This window comes from Lithobates pipiens, unplaced genomic scaffold (genome assembly GCF_037356315.1).
Source record: "Lithobates pipiens isolate NorthernLeopardFrog02 unplaced genomic scaffold, aLitPip1_a1.2 Scaffold_18, whole genome shotgun sequence".
Classification (NCBI taxonomy): domain Eukaryota; kingdom Metazoa; phylum Chordata; class Amphibia; order Anura; family Ranidae; genus Lithobates; species Lithobates pipiens.
The window spans coordinates 341,113,891-341,127,707 of NW_027507758.1; the positions used below are offsets into that span (position 1 = coordinate 341,113,891).

Sequence of the window (13,817 nt, forward strand, 5' to 3'; positions counted from 1 at the left end):
AATCTGTCGGTAACAGCAGGAATTGGGGTTGAGATCAGGAATAAAAACTGGATGATACCCAGTCTAAAAAGGCCTTTGAGCAGTGGAGCCATGTTTAGAATTGTTATAAGCAAATTCTGCCATAGGAAGATAGTCTACCTAGTCACTCTAAAGATAAATAACAAAATATCAAAGGTACTGCTCCAGTGTTTGATTGGTCCTCTCGGTCTGACCATTAAACTGGGGATGAAAAGCAGAAGACCAATGAATGTCACACCTAATGCTGTGCAAAAGTTTTTTCAAAATTTTGAAGTAATCTGCACTCCTCTGTCTGACACTACATCACCAGGAATTCCATGTAGTATAAATACTTTCAGAGCCATCAATTTCTGCAGTTTGTTCAACAGTGGTTACCCCCTTAACCCATACAAAATGAGCTATCTTAGAGAGACAGTCAACAATTTTTACGATAATGGTAATTTCTTTTGAGGGAGGTAAACAGACCACAAATTCCATAGGAATTGACCCCCATGGTCTAAATAGAACAGGGAGTGGTTGGAGTAACCCTAATGCCGAATATCAGGGGTTCTTACTGCATAAACAGGTCAAACACAAGGTCACACTTCCTTGCATGGCACCAACCTGAGGGCTACTACCCAAACTTTTTTGGGTACATATAGACAACGTGCTTGAGTCCAAAAGCTGTTCTTTTATTCAAGGTTAATGTTCTTAGGAGGATGATTGAGAAGTGGATTATTCTCATACCCCTCTTTGAAAAGGCTCAATCATGTCTTGGAACTTGTAGCCCTATAAGAAGTTCTTTTGACATAGGATTGTACATTCAGAATTGCCATCCAGGAGAGGCTCATACAGCATACTTGATAAGGCCTCGGCCTTACCATTCGTTGACCCAGGTTGACACTAGTCAATAAAATTGAACATAGAGATGCATAGCGACCAATTCGCTTGTCTAGAATATAATATTTCAAAATAAATTTCTAATTTTTATGCTCAATGATAGAACTTACATGATGATTAGCCCCTTCCAGCAGATGCCTCCAATGGGAAAAGGCTTCCTTAAAGTGTTACTAAACCCACAACAGTAAACTCAGTCTGTATATACAGTAAAGCATGCTTGCTATACTCATTGTGGAGCCTTAGTGGGTAATGCCCCCCATTGTGTAAAAAGGCTGTTTGATCCTTCCTTTCTTCCATGGTGACCTATCCATTTCCTGATAAGACAGAGTCTTTGGAGTCACTCTGCACATGCCCAGTGTGGTGTGTATTGCTAGAGAGTTTTTTTTTTTCTTGGGAGGGTGAATGTAATCAGCACAGGGCCAATTATCACTGTCCAGACAGAAAGTCAGGGATCATGCAGCCTTATAGGACAATAGAATGAAAACTCCTATAAGCTTTAACACCAATAGAAGTCCCAAAACTACTATATACTGCTAATGATAAAAGGTATTTAGCAGTTTATATTTACTAAAATAATTACATTTCCATGTTCTGTGTATTGTGGGAGACCAGATAGAGTGAATGCAGGGTCCTGGGTTTAGTAACACTTTAATTGCCAGAAACTCTTTATTCACAATGTCATAGTTCCTTTTGGCTGAAGACATTAAATCAGAGAAATTAGCACAAGGATGAAGCTGCATCTTTTACCCTCTTCACTGAGAAATGATAGCTCCCACAGCAGAGTCTGAAGCATCCACTTTCACAATAAAAAGTAGTTCAGGATTGGGATGTACCATATCGGTGTAGAAGTCAGAAGAGTCTTTAGCTTACTAAATGCAGTCTGCATAAATGGGGCATCTCTTTCTTTGTCAGCTGTGTAATTGGCATGAACACCTTAGAGAAGTTTCTTGTTAATTTTCTGTAGAAGTTGGCAAATCCAACAAATTGTTGTATTTCCTTAACATTTCTAGGGCAGGCCAATCCACCACTTCTTTGATCTTCTCAGGATCCATGTTTGCTCCTTCTGGAGAAATAATATATCCCAAGAACTGGATCTGGGTTTGTTCAAACTCACATTTTTCCAGTTTGATATAAAGTAGGTTCTCCCTTGACATTTAAAAACAGTGAAAACATGCTTGCAATGCTTCTCCAGGTTATCAGAAAAGATAAGAAGATCATCTGGATATGCAATCACAAATTGGCCCAATTGAAAAATATAATTTTGGAAGTTTTGAAAAGTTGCAGGAGCGTTGCAAAAGCCAAAAGGCATAACCAAGGACTCAAAATGATATCTGGTTCTAAAGGTAGGTTTCCATTTATCTATTTGACAAATGAAGACAAGGTTATATGCCCTCTGTAAGTCTAGTTTTGTAATGGCCATGGCAGAAAGGAGTATTTCCAACATTCAAGTGATTAAGGGAAATAGATAAAGTTTTTTATTAATGATTTTATTCAAATACATAGTAACATAGTAATATTAGTTGGTAAGGTTGAATAAAGACAACAGTCCATCCAGTTCAACCTGTGTTGGTGTGTGCATGTAGAAAATCATTTCCCATATCCCCATATATTGTGTTAGCTAAGATGCACATCCAAGAGACTTTTAAAACTATCCATACTTCCTGCTGACACCACCAATAAGGAAGAGAGTTCCACATCCTTACTGCCCTGTCGTTGAAAACCCCTCCTACCCCATGTCTTCTTACACTCCCTAAGACTGAAACGTTTTATACTTATGCTGGGAGCACTGTAGAGATATTTGTATATTGCTATCGTATCTCCAACCCAGCGTCTCTTCTCCAGGGAGAATACATTTAGCGCTTGTAGTTGTTCCTCATAATTTAGGTCCACCAGTCCCCATTTTCATTTTGTTGCCCTTCTCTGGACTCTCTCCAGCTCCAGCACATCCTTTCTGAGGATTGGTGACCAGAACTGGATGGAATACAACAGGGACGGCCGAACCAGAGTATTATAAAGTGGCAGGATTATCGTTTTATCTCTGGAGTAAATTCCCTTTTTAATGAATGCTAGTATTCTGCTGGTTTTGCTTTCTGCAGCTTGGTATTGCTTGGCAAATCCATATAATAAATGCACTGACCTTTTTTCCACAAAGAACAGGGCTGCCCCTGCAGGAGAATATCAGTGTCTAATAAAGCCCTTCTCTAAATTTACCACATCAACTTGAGTGATTCCTTGTTTGGTGGAGAACAAGACTATCTTCAATCTTCCTCACAATCGGAGGGGGGCGAGGGGGGTGTAAAATCTATAGTCCGTAATCCTCAGTTGATAGCGGGATTAATGGTTTGAAACCAAGGAATGTCCAGAATGACAGGGAATTTTGGTGACACAGTCAGCTGAATGCTGATAGTCTCATTATTATCACCGGAACTGTTTCATGGGTAACAGGTCCTGACGATAAAGGTTAACCATCAACCGTCTCCATATCAATAGGGGCAGATTTATTTCTTGTTTGAATTCTGTTGTTTTGGGGGAATTTTATGTCCATAAATTTCCCCCTGGCCCCAGAGCCCAGCATAGCAGAGCAAGGAATTTCATGGCCCTTGTGATAGTTTTAATAGGGATGACAAAATGAGATAGTGAAAAATGTACTTTATTTTTTTAATGAATCAGTGGAGAGACATACGGGGTAATGGAGTTTGTTCAGGCACTATAACATCAGTCACAGTAATTGTTCTTTTGACTTTGTTGGGACAATTAACATGTGTAATACCCAGAGTTCCCACAAAGACCCAGACCCTTATCCGAGCACGCAACCTGGCAGGCCACAGGAAAATAGGGGGGACAAGAGAGCGCCCCCCCTGAACCATACCAGGCCATGTGCTATCAGCATGGGGAGGTGCTTTGGGGTCCCCAAAGCACCATGTCCCCATGTTCATGTTCATGGGGACAAGGGCCTCTTCTCGACAACCCTTGCCCAGTGGTTGTGGGGGTCTGTGGGTGGGGGGCTTATCGGAATCTGGAAGCCCCCTTTAACAAGGGGACCCCCAGATCCTGCCCCCCCATATGAATTCCTAACGGTTACATTGTACCCCTACCAATTCACAAAAAAGGTGTCAAAAATAGTTAAAAAGACCGGAGACACTTTGGGACAAGTCCTTTATTAAAAAATAAAAATATCTCACGTTGTAAATCACTCTCACACTCGACAAACTGAAAAAAATAAAAATAAAATGCAACAGCTCCACCTCCATGGGAGGCTCCCGCCGAGTGACACTTCTTCTCGATGACAACTGTTATATAGCTGAGGGCGTGGCCATCTGGTGACGTAAACGGATGACCCCGCCTTCCTCTGACATCACGTGATGTCAGAGTGGGGCAGGGTCACCCATCTACATCACCAGGTGGCCCCACCCTCAGCTATATAACAGCTGTCAAAGCGAGAAGCCTGTAGTGTGCAGGACACACACTGCAGGCTTCAAAGTTGCTTTGGAGCTGTTGCAATTTTTTTATTTTTTTGGTACATTGGGAGCTGTCAGCAAAGATGGATTTTCATTGTGGGACATTTTTCTTTTTTTTCTTTTTTAATAAAGGACTTGTCCCAAAGTGTCCCTTGTCATTTTTACTATTTTTGACACTTTTTTTGTGAATTAGTAGGGGTACAATGTACCTGTTACCAATTAACATGGGGGCCAGGATCTGGGGGTCTCCTTGTTAAAGGGGGCTTCCAGATTCTGATAAGCCCACTGCCTGCAGACCCCAACAATCACTGGGCAAGGGTTGTGGGGATGAGACCCTTGTCCCCATCAACATGGGGACAAGGGGCTTTGGGGACCCCAAAGCACCCCCCCATGTTGAGGGCATGTGGCCTGGTACGGTTCAGGCTCTCTTGTCCCCCCTCTTTTCCTGTGGCCTGCCAAATTGGGTGCTCAGATAAGGGTCTGGTATGGATTTTGGGGGGACTCCTACTCCATTTTTTTAAAATGTTGGCACAGGGTCCCCCTTAAAATCCATACCAGACCTGGATTTTGGGGGGACCCCCATGCATTTTTTTTTAAACTTTGGTTCGGGGTTCCCCTTAATATTCATACCAGACCCAAATGGCCTGGTAATCGACTGGGGGGGGGGGACCCATGCCATTTTTTTCAATGATTTTTATCCATATTGCCAAGACCCAACAATTCATTACAGCTGCAATCATTTTTAAATGACTTTTTTTTCTTTAGAAATTTCATTTTGCTGTGGTATTGTTCTAAACACAAAAAATTTACCACTTTACAGGCATACTATAGACACCCCCCAGGCACCATATTTAAAGGAATATTTTATTTTTATTGTTTCACTTTAAGCATTATTAAAATCACTGCTCCCGAAAAAATGGCAATTTAAAAAAATGTTTTTTGCATTAACAGGGCCCAGGTCCCCAAACACTTTCTATTGCAATAACTTGCATATAAGCCTTTAAGATGAGCACTTTTGATTTGTCATGTTTGTGTCCCATAGACTTTAACAGTGTTCATGTGTTTTTACCTCAATTTTTTGTCTGTTCGCAAGTTCTAGTGTAAACCGAACCTGGCGGGGGGGGGGGGGGGGTGTTTGGCTCATCCTTACTTATGAGCCCAGCTTGTTTTTGATATACAGGCTGGGCTCACAGTACTCAGGAACTGAAATGCACTCACATATCATTAGCTGAGCTGAGGTCCAGGAAAAAGGCCCACCCCGTCACTGATGACAATGAAAAGGAAGAGAATTTGGCACCACCTGACCGGCAAGAAGCCTGCATTAAAGAAGATATTTATAAAGTTTTCTTTAAGAAAAAAAGAATTGGGGAGGTTCAGGGAAGTTCAGGGAGGGTCAGTGGGGGGCAGTGAGAGAGTAAAAAAACTCCACACGTTTTTAAGAATGCCTGAGTATTTTTTAAAAATCAGTGGCATAGCCAGAAGCATGTCACACCAAAATGAGAGATTATTTTTGACAGAATGTGCTTTATGAAGTACAAGAAAAGTCTAAAATTGTACCAAGTAAAACAAAGACTATGTAAATTACAGAGGGCATAGGGATACAGTTCATCTCATAACTGATAAATGATGTACCAGTCAGAACAATCCACTTTTATCTCTGATCACAGAATAATTCCTGAATAGATTATTAGACTGGTAACATCAGAATATTTCATCAGCCCTCTTTCTCGCTCTCTTTATATTCAGTTAAATGATGAAAATTGTTATAACTGTTTTAATGCACAAAATACAGTATATCAAATGCGCATTATAAAAATAAATGAATGAGCTGCAGAACTGAACACATTTTTCATTCTCAAAACATTATTGCAAATTTAAAACAGGATGAAGCCAAATAAAACACTGAACAATTATTTAAAACAATGACGTATATGGAAACGATAAATTGCCATGTTATTCACGCATGTTAGCTAATTGCGCTCAGACTTGATTGACTTCTTCACATCGTTTAAATGACACTTGAAATCGACATCGAAATGTGAAATGCTTTTTCCTAGCGTAGCGTCTGTGTTAAATTTCACATTTGGTGACAACATTTCACAGTCTTTATATCTGCTGTTGGTACAACATTATTAGTGATTTACAGTATATTGTAATACAAAGGTTTCTCCATCTAATAGCAGGTTTTAATAAATAATGCTTTGGGGGTTGTGTCACATTAAACATATAAAGCTGGAGTTTAAAGGCAAACTCTGAGAAAATTTTAAATGAAGCCTTGCAGTGGGACTGTGCCAGCAATGAAAGGGTTAATAGCTTGTTTTGTCTGTGAAAAGCAATTTTACTTACCTGATCTTCCACTCCTCCAGCTTTGGTGGTGGACTGTCTCTCGACATCACCATGTCCATTGAAAGGCTATGGACCCTTCTTTGGTCTTGATGACCCCATAACCGTAAACTTCTGAAGTATGGGAAAGAAGAAGCTGCGAGGGCCAGTCTATCTTGGAGGGAGGAGCAGAGGATTGGGTAAGCACATCTTATTTTTTGGTCCCGTAGATCTGAATGAGCAATTAACCCTTGCAGTACAGGCACAGTCCCACTGCAAGAGGTCATTTATTTAGTTGCTTGCAACTGGGCTATAATCCTCTTGTACTTTGCCTTCCTTGGTTTCTCTTTCCAATTACCAACATGTTAATGAAAATTGCAAATAAAAGCATTACATTTTCATTACATAACTTTTTTTGGAACCAGTAATAACATTACTGGGTCTTTGTGCTTCTCTATGCAAAACAAGCAGATAATGACTGGCGGGCGGGGCTGACAGGATGCTGTACATAGCTTCCTCAAAAGATCACATCACCCTGCCTCATTATTTCTCTTTAGTCTTGATACACGCAGGCTGGCTCTTGGAAAGAGTTATATCAAAAGCTTTGATGGGTGGATGTCCGTCTGGATGAGTGAGCACTCTTTGCAAGGTTGCATTTGAATGCAGAATGTTTTTTGTAATGTCTATAGGTGATGCAGAGTCTCCATTATAGAATAAATTAGGACTGGGAAGGAAAGGGCTTGATGATTATGAAGGTTCTCCATCCCTGAAATGAGGTGGGCTCCATTTGACTTGCTGCAGCTCACAGTGTGCAGCTAAATCAGAATTAGCAATTTCAGTACAGGAGAGAAGCCTGTACAACTGTGTGAATGTGAAGTTAAGGCTGGAGTTCATCTTCAAGGTTCATTCTACATATATCAGCAGTAAAACCCAGTTTTGACCCAAAACATGAGCTACGTAAGAGTAGGCACATCAATAAATAGAGAGCCAAATGGATTTGAATGGACAGACTTCTGACCTAGGTTGGCTTGATTTGCACACCAAAAGCAGCCCAAACATGAGTGTGTTTTTTTCATTTAACTAATGGTTTGAACAATAAAAAACAAACAAAAAAACTCAGTTCCTCCATCCACACACTCGATCTGGATGGGAGAATTCTTCTTGATGTGCTATTGTATTCTGACAGCAAGGAGACTTGTCCACAGTCAAAATACACTGATCAGCACTGCTGGCTATAGCCTGTGATGCTGATCAAGCAGGGAAACCCAACATTGGGGTGGTTGTACAGAAGTCGACCAGTACAACCACAGTGCCCATACATGGTTTGGAATTTGGCATGTCCTTGCTGAACTTTACCTCAACACTTTAACTAAAATAAGTAGAAGCGGGTGCCTAAGTTGCATTAGACTGGAATATTGATCAGGACCACCTTTACCTGTCAACTTCAGATACAGCACAGTTTAAAAAATTTACAGAGGCTCATGTCTAATTTTTGTGTTAGCCATGCAGTGTATGTTAAACAATTATATTAGATGGAGGGATCTTTTAAGACACATAAAAATGGTAATTTGTTCTGCATCCTAGTTTGAGCTCTGGCAATTCTTACTGTTGTTTTTCAAAACCCAGAAAGACTTAAAGTGGTTGTAAACCTCAGTCATGGAATCTGAGCAAAGCACATATATCTGTGTTGTTTACTTATCTTTCTCTTAAGCTCTATTCGCACTCTGTTCACACCTAAGTGTAGAAATTTACTGTGTTTTTCTGGAGTTTTTTTTAAGTGTTTTTGTAACTTTTTACAAGCATTTTAAAGCGTTTTAGAAGTGTATTACAAGCGTTTTACAGCTTCAGGTGTTTTTGTTTAGCCAATAGAAAGCACTAGGGGGAGGAGAGGGAAAGGAAATTAGGGATGGAGAGCTGCTGTTTGAGCAGAAAATGAGCAACAAAACGCTTGTAAAACGCTCTAGTCAGGTGTTTCTATTAAAGTCTGTGGGACCAAAAACACTTGTAATCTGCCAAAAAGAAGCTCATGTACTTTTTGGAGCAACAGGCATTTTGCTTCAGGCAACAGAGCGCTCATATATGAATAGGGGCCATTGGGATTTGGCTTGTTGAGCATTTTGGGGCTAGAAGCTTCAATCAGAAATTCATTCAGGTGTGAACAGAAGTGTCGTTTCTCTCTGGTGCTTCGTTCCTCTGTTATTAGCATGAGTCACTTCTGAGAAGTTTTCCTGACACATGAGATAAATTTGTATCGGGGGGGGGGGGGGGGGAGAGCTCAGCAGACAGCTTGTGTATTCAGAACACAGTTCTTTTGCTGTGTGGAGGGTGATGCGCCTTTCTTCCAATCAGCTGTCACACGGATACAGAAGTCTCTCACCCCCCTCCTCTGTGCTCCTGATAGATAAAAAATGATTTTAACACTTCTCTGACCTTTTGAAGGGGTGTAGGGAAGGGAAGACTGTAGATAAACAAGTAAAATCTATGTAGGAGGATTTGTCTCATCTCTGTGTATCTTCTGAAACTGTTCACATCACTGGGTTTACAACCACTTTAAAACAAAGGATCGTTGCTCCCTGTCAGAGCTGGACATTGCAGACGTTTGTTATCACATACAGACAAAAGTAGACACAGAAGAGAAAGCTAAAGCCCCACACACACTCAGATTTTCTGCAGATTTTTTCCTTCAGATTTATCAAAACCATGTAGTACAAAGGCCTGCCTGATTGTATACAAATTGAAACTCCTAAGGCTTGACCTCATATTACATGGTTTTGGTAAATCTGAAGGAAAAAAATCAGCAGAAAATATGATAGTGTGTATGGGGCTTTAAATAAGTACATAAAGGTAGTAATAAAAATGCAGTTAAATAAATTTTGAAGAACCCCAGCTGTATTTCCATCAGTACTAAATAGCAAAGTCTAGTCAGTTATATGCAACATACAAAGCAAATAGTGAGAAATTAAACAGTAGTTAAAGTATAACTCCACTTTGCTGAGGTATAAAAGCAATCCTCCCTTGATCAGTTAAAGAGACTCTGTCACTAACTTAACCCCCCTGACGGTATTCCCGAGTCTGACTCGGGGTGGATTTTTTATACCAAGAGCGGTATCCCCGAGTCAGACTCGGGACTGCATCGCTGGATCCAGGAGGAGGTTTACTTACCTTCTCCCTCGGATCCAGCGTTGTCTCCCCGCTGTACGAGCGAGCCGTGTCTCGCTCGATGCATTACATCGCCGATCTCCATGCCCTGCGAGCGTTGCGACGCACGGGGACGGAGATCGGCGCCAAATTCAAAAAGTGAAACAAACAGTAAACATACAGTATAATGTAATCTTACAGATTACATTGCTGTATGTAAATATTTCACATCCCCGTTGTCCCTAGTGGTCTGCCCAGTGTCCTGCATGCAGTTTTATATAATAAAAACTGTTCTTTATGCCTGGAAACTGGAGATTGCCCATAGCAACCAAAACTGTCACTGTACATCAAAAATGATTTTAGACCAGATAGAAAACAGCGATAATAAATTAGAATCACTCGCAGAATTGAGCGATAGCGATTTGTGGGGAGATCCGTCATCAAATACTGAAAAGTAATGACAGTGACAATTCTGCAACTGAGCAAATTTCAGTGTTTTTGATTTGATTACATTATTGAATAATTTTTATTATTGTTATATTATTATTTGGTTCAATTATTTATAATTATTTATTATATTATAATTTATGATTTAATTTTTCAAACTTTATCATACCCGGGGTGTCTGCTAGACTCGGGTTTGGACAGATTTAAGAGAGTTATTCCTAAGAATTGCAGGACTACAATATAAAACGCCAAATTTTCATGCAAAATAATGGTACCGCTTTTAGCACCTAAAATCCGAAATAATCGTACCACCAGGGAGGTTAAAGCAGGCCTTCCAGCTCTTTCATTGAAAATCCCATCAGCATGTAGCTCTGCATGCTGATATTAAATCATCTATGTATTCATTAGTTAAACAAATATTTTTTTTGCCTTTACCTAAATGTGCTGTTTTTCCACTTCCCGGCTGAGTGAGGCACTGGTGATGTAACCGGACACATAGAGATGCATCCTGGGAACATTATAACACCAGTGTCTTCCCTCTCAGAAGATGTGGACTGTCACATATTCCAGGGGGCAGACCCAGAGCTCCAGGAAGTAAAGAGAGATGGATTCATCTGCCTTTAGTGAAAATGACCACTGTGAGACAAATGGGTAGAAACAAAAATGCAGAAAATATAAGCCTGCAGTTATTAATAAGTTTGTAGATTGCCATTACTAAACATTTCTAAAAATTGCTTTGTTGTCATTTTGAAGATAAGGGTGAAGTTCCTCTTTAAAAAAAATGCAGGAAAACGCACACACAAAATGTAGGTATTTTAAATGCTTACTTGCAGGATTTTTCTTTTTTTGTATTTACTTGCAATGTTTCTTAGACATTGGTGACACATTTTACTTCTTCAGGACAAATAAATTCCCTAGCACAGCCCCCTTCCTCCTTGCATGTCAGAACCCTCTCCTCCTCTGGTTAGGTTTAATTATTTTTTGTGCTGGCCCAGCTCCTCTGCCCTCCCCTCTTCTCATGTCCCTACATAAGCTTTAAGGAAGCGGCCAAGGAAAAATCAAAGGGGATTACTATAGAGTGTCACTTGAATGACATAAATAATAATAATATGCATATAATATGTTAAATGCACATATAATCTTATGGTAACATTGTTGTTAAAATCAATGGTCTGGTGACAGGGTCCCTTTAAATAAATCACAAGGATTTTGTCAGTCTTAACGTCAAAGTCCTACCTATTGCAGTTTTGTTGAAGCTCACAAAATTTAAATTTTTGCCATTTTAATTTATTGCAAACTGGACTAGAAACACATTATTTTTTAACAGTTAATTACAAAAACATATGTATCAATGATATGTTATAATTTTTTTTTAACTAAAGCGGAGTAACCCTTTAAGAAACCTGCTTGAACATTATTTTAATATTACACATTGCCTAGGAAATAAAAAGGATGTTGTTAATCAAGAATACTGGAGTCCTATAAAGAACTGTCAGCAAAGCATATTAATAAAACCAGATCAGAATTAGAAAAAGGTTTTGGAGTATAACAAAGCATAATACTCAGCAACAGGCATATTTTGTAGTTCCCTGTGCATATAGTACAATGCTGCTTCAGTGAAGTCTGATATTTACCAGGACCAACATTTAAACTATAGTTTAAGCACAACTTTTTTTTTTCCGTTTTGGACAGAAGGCAGAGGGATTAGAACACCTGACATTTTTATTGCCATCTGTGCCCCTGTTAAGAAGAATACTATCTATTTAATTTTTTTTTACCATTATCATTGAAAGTAAAAGTAAAAGTTGTCCCTGGAAAAGTAATATAGGGAAAATCTTCCAATAGGGACACTAAATCTGGGGGTCCACAAGGAATTTCCTTTAGCCACTTGTCAACCAGCCGTAATTATTATGCTGTGGCAGGTTGGCTCTATTGCGCAAATAGCTGTAGCTGTATGCAATAGATACAGTGGGCGTGTGCACCGCGCTAGAGGCGATGCGCATGACCGGCAGCCGCAATGTTCGCCGGCCACCCAAGACAGAGAGCCAGAACGGGGATCTGTCAATGTAAACAAACAGATCCCCATTCTGACGGGGGAGTAGAGAGAGATTGTCTGTTCCTAGTGATCATGAACAGCAATCTCTCTCCTCCTCCAATCAGTACACTGCTCCCACAGTTAGAAACAGCCCCTACTAGGGAACACATTTAACCACTTGATCACCACTAGTGTTAACCCCTTCCCTGCCAGTGTCATTTATACAGTAATCAATGCATTTTTATAGCACCGATTGCTATATTAATATTACTGGTCCCAAAAAAAGTGTCAAAAGTGTCCAATCTGTCCACCGCATTGTTCCAGTCCCGCTAAAAATCACTGTCACTGCCATTACTAGTAGAAAAATAAAAAAATTTAAATGGCATAAATCTATCCACTATTTTGTAGACGCTATAACTTTTGCGCAAACCAATCAATATACGTCTTTTTTTGTTTACAGTGCAAAAAATAAAAACCGCAGAGGTGATCAAATACCACCAAAAGAAAGCTATTTGTCTGGAAGAAAGGACATCAATTTTGTTTGGGTACCACTTTGCACGACCGCACAATTGTCAGTTAACGCAACGCAGTGCCGTATTGCAAAAAATGACCTGGTCATTAAATCCTTCCAGGGCTGAAGTGGGTAGTTTACATGGATTTCCTCCCAATCCCTGTTTGGCTATGGGACAGCAAGTGAAGAGAAATCTCTGCAATGAGACGCAGAAAAAAAATCTGACAGCGATTATATCCCTCCCTTGCCCTATCCAAAATTTAAAAAAAAGTTTTGCCTAAAGCTATGCTTTAATGTTTGTCAGTTTACCTGGCCACTGTGTGTGCTAATTTACAACTTAATGCAATGAAAATGTGACTGATGAATAAAATGTACTACGTTATCTTTGTACTTCTATAGTATTGAAATGAATTATTGCTAAATCACCCTATATGACAATGTAAAAACATTTTTTTGATTTTATGCAACCCTTTAAAGGTGAACTCGGGGCAGATATAAAAAATAAAAACAGCTTTTGGGTCATTAAAAACATATTTAATGTATTTTAAATGCTAGTGTAAGTATCTGAAATTAAATGTATGTCATATTCTTGCAGTCCTTCATACCACAGCATTGGGACAAGGAGACATAGAAGCATAGAGAGTGGGGCTTTACTAAGAGCCAATGAGTTGTGTTCTAGTGCACATGTGCTGACAAAGAACACGCTGATAGGAGAAAGCTGAGTAAGCAGTCAGCTTTTGCTCCTTCACGTAGTCACAGGCTGGGGGCGGGGAGGTAGCCAACATGCATTGCTTAAGTGCAGAAGAGAAAAATCAAGTCACCACCAGCCTGCCTATGTCATCTGGCAGAGTTGTATACAGCTGAGGGCTTGATGGACAGAAATACGTATCTCAGAAGGTAAAGCAGCTCCCATGTTTGTATTTAGCTGTTTACCTGGAGTTCAGCTTTAAAGTCCAGCTGTACCTTTTGACAAAAATACTGGCTGTGCAATAATAAAGTAATTTTTTTG

The 13,817-nt window shown here is 39.8% G+C and overlaps 1 protein-coding gene across 2 annotated transcripts in view; it reads right to left on the minus strand.

Moving 5' to 3' along the window:
* The window catches only part of KCNQ5 (potassium voltage-gated channel subfamily Q member 5), a 670,041-nt gene that overhangs the window by 65,341 nt on the left and 590,883 nt on the right, over window positions 1–13,817 (minus strand). The gene's annotated exons all lie outside the window — the stretch shown is intronic.